Here is a 5,000-nt window from a genome sequence, read left to right on the forward strand (position 1 = left end):
CAGGAACCGGACGGATCAGGAAGCGGTCGCAAGCCTCGCTCTCCCCTCCCCCTCGCCTCGCTCTCCCCTCGCCTCGCTCTCCCCCCCCCCGCCCCGCGAATCTCTGACTCGTACGCAATGACTCACCCGCCTGTTAAAGTGTGTACAGCGAGGCTGCTTCCGAGAGGCCCGTGCCACACCACCCCACGCTTATCTTCCTCCTCCTCCTCCTCCTCCTCCTCTCTTCCTCCTCCTCCTCTCCTCCTCCGGCGCTACAGAGCCCCGGCCCCGGCGCACGGACGCCGACGAAGCTGCAGGATTTATGGCGGCGCTGCGGGGACGGTTAAACGATTCAGGACTCCTCCTCCTCCTCCTCCTCTGCCGCCCCTCTCCTCCCCCGAGGCGGACGCCTCCCCTCCCTGGACGCCTGTCACCTTGAGGAGCGGCGGCCCGAGAGGCGACGTGACGGCGTTTAACCGCCGAGCTACACTCCCCCTCACCCCCCGATCAATATTTGACGACCGTTCATTTAAACATGAGAGCCTGAATGCCGGTTGGCCTAGCTAATAACTAGGTTAGCATAGCTAGCGGGTTAGCTCGCCACAAAGAGACTTTTTCCTCTGTTTTCATATTCTCAAAGGGAATAGCACGGAGGGTGGTGGATAATGATGTCGTGAGAGATGAATACCATATCAGGCCGCTCTGTGTGCTCGGCAGAAACATCGTTAAGGATGAGAGGACATCTTTCTCTCCGCGGCGCGGCGTGCATAAGCGGTGCGCTGTCTGTCTGTAACCTTCCTTTTCAGGCGTCACGCTGTGGCGGTCGTAACACAGCTCTACTCAGTGTTTTGGACACCCCTAGTGGCTAGTGCACGCCTGTGTGTGTGTGTGTGTGTGCGTGTGTGTGTGTGTGCGTGTTTGTGTGTGTGCGTGCGTGTGTGTGTGTGTGTGCGTGCATGCATTCCTGACCTAGGCCACATTTGGGGACAAATGTTGGACATGAAACCAGATGATTGGGGGCGACATGTCAAACTGGGGACAAAACTGATGTCCCCAATTAAGTTTTCGGGACTGGGTTTGGTGTAGGGTTAGGGTTAGGGTTAAGTGTTAAGGTTAGAGTTAGGGGATGTGGAATGAATATACGTCGATGCAATGTCCCCAAAAAGTTTTGCAAAGTCACACGCGCGTGTGTGTGCGTGCGCGTGTGTGTGGACTATGAACTGGACAGGGGTCACTGAGGTTCCGCTATAAATCCCCCGAACGCAGACGACCATGACCATCACCGAGGGGCCGTGGGGGGCTGACGGGGACAGGGCCCGGCCCGTTAACGCTCCCCTCCTCTAATGCGAGGGAAATGGAAAGATTAATAATTCAACCGGAGGTCATGAATCAGTCGGCCATCTTGCCCGGCGGTTAGCTCTGACCTCGCTGACGGAGGACGCGTCCTCGGTTACTTGGGGGAGGGGAGGGGGGGGGTTGAGTAGTTTAGCATGTGTTTGACGACAGCATTTACTACCCACTTTAACCTTGTGACTGTGTGTGTGTGCGCGTGAGAGAGAGCATTGTCGGTGTGAGCGTGCGCGTGTGTGTGTATTCCTGTCATCTAATGCGTGTGCGTGTGTGTGTATTCCTGTCATCTAATGCGCGTGCGTGTGTGTGTATTCCTGTCATCTAATGCGCGAGTGTGTGTGTACTCCTCTCATCTAATGCGTGCGTGTGTGTGTGTGCGTGTGTATGTGTGTGTGCGTGCGTGTATGTATGTGTGCACGTGTGTATGTGTATGTATGTGTGTATGTGTGTGTATGCGTGTGCGTGTGTACGTGTGTGTATGCGTGTGCGTGTGCGTGCGCGTGTGTACATGTGTGTGCGTGCATGCGCGTGCATGCGTGCGTGTACTCATGTCATCTCCTTTAACCTTAACACAGTCGTTTCTCCACGCCATAACCAGCTCCTGCAGGGCCCACACCCATAACTCAGTATTCAAATGAACCCAGAGAGTCCCCGCCCCCGGGGGGGGGGGGGGTGCGTGTGTGTGTGTGTGTGAGCGTGCGCTTGTGTGTGTGGTAGTTTTATTTCTCACGGGTACTCATCCCTCTCTCTGTCGCCTCCTGTGTGCCTGATGTATGTCCTGGGTGTGTGTGTGTGTGTGTGTGTGTGTGTGTGTGTGTGTGTGTGTGTGATGTATGTCCTGGGTGTGTGTATACTCTGTCTCCTGTCCTCTCTCACCCCCCACCCCTCTCCTTCTCTCACCCCCCACCCCTCTCCTTCTCTCCCCCACGCCGTGCGTGATGTATGTGCTGCGTGTGCTCTCTCTACACCGCGTGTGTGTGTGTGTGTGTGTGTGTGCGTGTGTGTGTGTGATGTATGTCCTGTCCTCTGATGATAAATCCCCCCAGCCTCCCTCTTAGTGTGTCTATGGCATGTTTTTAACTTGAATCCCTTATTCTCTCTTCTCCCTCCCTCTCTCTCTCTCTCTCTCTCTCTCTCTCTCTTTTCTCTCTCTTTCTCTCTGTAGGTGTTGGCTACGCCTGGACACATACTTCATCTGGAGTTTCATAGGTCCTGCCACCCTGATCATCATGGTGAGACACACACACACACACACACACACATCAACACACCTACAGTTGCTCACACAGCACGCTCGCAGACGTGAGAACGCCACACGGCGAAGTCGCTAGTTAATCTCGTTCGACGTTGCCGTGAAACTCGTCTTAAATCCCAGGAGCAGCCGGCGACCGGCGCGGTAAGAGTTGACGCCATCCAAGGGATTATTTACTCACGCGTGTGTATTTAGGCAACCCCCACCCCCACCCCAACCCCCCCTTCCCCCCCATGTTTCCGCCGTGACGCGTACGAGACGTGACCTCGGTGGGGGACACGGAATCAGCGTCACCCCCCCCCCCCCCCCCCCCCCCCCTCCGTGCTGCTCCTCCTCTCTCCGGAGCCTCCAAACTTCCTGTCTTTCTCTCCCCGCCGGAAAGTTGTCCTCCGACGCCCACGCCCGGCGTTCCGGAAAGTTCAGCGTTTCCCCGGTAATATGAGTTCCACACCGCCAACGGTATAACGAGAGGTGTGAGAGAGGGAGAGAGAGAGAGGGGCAGTGGCAGAGACAGAGAGAGAGAGAGAATTGGAGAGAGAGAGAGAGATGGAGAGAGAGAGAGAGATAGAGAGAGAGAGAGAATGAGCGTGTGACAGGAGGAAGGTAGCAGGAGGACGATGTCAGGCCAATTAGATGAATGTCAGCATGTATGCTACTATAGTCCCTCTGCTCACCTCCAAAATGTCAGCTGGTGTACCAATGCATAGCTAGCCAACGACACTGTGTGGGAGGAAGGACTGCATTACACACACACACACACACACACACACACAGGACTGACACACTCAACCTGGGTATATATAATTAGGCTATAACTTCCCCACAAGGTACTGTAGGCCTGTTAGATAGGATCAACTTGCGTATCTGTTGACAAAATCGATAAAGAAATCATATAAATGAATCAGCACATTAATCAATGAGCCGTGATATGGTGACACGGAGCAAGTGTGTATTTTTGTGTTCTAATCTCTGAGGTGTGTGTGTGTTTGTGTGTGTGTGTGTGTGTGTGTGCGTGTGTGTGTGTGTGCGTGTGTGTGTGTGTGCGTGTGCGTGTGTGTGTGTGTGTGTGCGTGTGTGTGTGCGTGTGTGTGTGTGTGTGTGTGTGCTCAGCTGAATGTGATCTTCCTAGGTATCGCCCTCTACAAGATGTTCCACCACACGGCTATCCTCAAACCAGACTCCGGCTGTCTGGACAACATCAAGTAAGTCTGCACCTGTGCGTGTGCGTGTGTATGTGTGTGTATGTGTGCGTGTGTGTGTCTCAGTCTGTCTGTACGTCTGACTGTAGTTCCGTTGTTTCTCATCACTACCGACGTCAGTCAGACCTGAACGGGGACCCGGCTATGACATCATCACAGCTGGACATTAGCACTGTGACCGGCGTCCAATCAGAAGGAGTCCGATCTCCCCTCGTCAGTTACAGTTCAAACAAAAGGCCATTAGTATAACTCGAACAAGATGGCCGAAGCCATGGCTCTGGCTGTAATCGATTTGAGAGGAACACCCCCAAAAACCTGGGAAATGTCACGACCCGCCCTGTACACCGATGTGACGTTCCCGCGTTAGAGACGATAGAATCGCGGCCCGCTGACAGATGCGCTTTGTCACGGAAGCCTCCGGACTTTCCAGCGACACGCCGACCAAAGCAGACGACCGGAGCCGCGTTCAAAGGGGAAACGAATCAAACGCAGAGATGAAAGACGATACTCAGGAGTGTGATTTGGCTGGAACGTGGCGGAGAACCCGAGCCACTCTGCTATCCGCTGCCTCGGTCTGGCAGGGCTTCTCAAGAGGGCCGAGATGCTTTCAGATGTGAACAGTACACAGTTGCATTCTCATTTTACGTTCCGTTTCATGACCCGCTCTCATTTTTATATTCCATTTCATGTGTTATTGTTTATTTGTTTTTAAACCAGCATGTCTCTGCCCAGTTTACTGCGCTTCCCTTCCAGCCTTCCAACCTCCCTTGTTTTGTTTTTTATTTATTTCAGCCATCATAAATTCAGTGTGTTGTGGATTGGCTCTGGTAAGGCGGCTCTCCAATCTGAACCTCCTCCCTCCCAGAGAAGCATTTCTGATTGGTACTAGTCCCTTCTTTCTGTCTGCACCCCCACCAGCCCCCCCCCCCCCACCGCCACTCATCTGCTGCTAATTGAACTGTGCCTCTCCGCCAAACTCGACTATTCCTTCTTTTTTTCTTTTTTTACCCATGAAAGGTCGTTGGTCTGTGACTAAGGACGTCTAACGACCTGTGCCATAGAAGTGTGTACTGTGGAATTAATTTGAGGGATGGGGGATTTTAGCGAAGGAGACCGGGAGTTAAGGGAGAGAGGATTGATAGAAAGAGTGAGGGGGGTGGGGGGGCAGGGGGAGGGCGATTGAGGAGAGAGGGAGGAGTCTAACCTTTATTGAAGAGGGT

General features: G+C 53.8%; 1 pseudogene across 1 annotated transcript in view; it reads left to right on the forward strand.

The window, feature by feature from the left end:
- The window catches only part of LOC311322560 (adhesion G protein-coupled receptor L3-like), a 70,836-nt pseudogene that overhangs the window by 58,579 nt on the left and 7,257 nt on the right, over positions 1–5,000 (forward strand). Inside the window, exons 13-14 of the transcript in view lie at positions 2,495–2,561; positions 3,692–3,783. The product of the transcript in view is annotated as an adhesion G protein-coupled receptor L3-like (transcript). The remainder of the gene's footprint in view (positions 1–2,494; positions 2,562–3,691; positions 3,784–5,000) is intronic.

Source organism: Borostomias antarcticus (genome assembly GCF_949987555.1).
Source record: "Borostomias antarcticus genome assembly, chromosome: 20".
NCBI lineage: Eukaryota > Metazoa > Chordata > Actinopteri > Stomiiformes > Stomiidae > Borostomias > Borostomias antarcticus.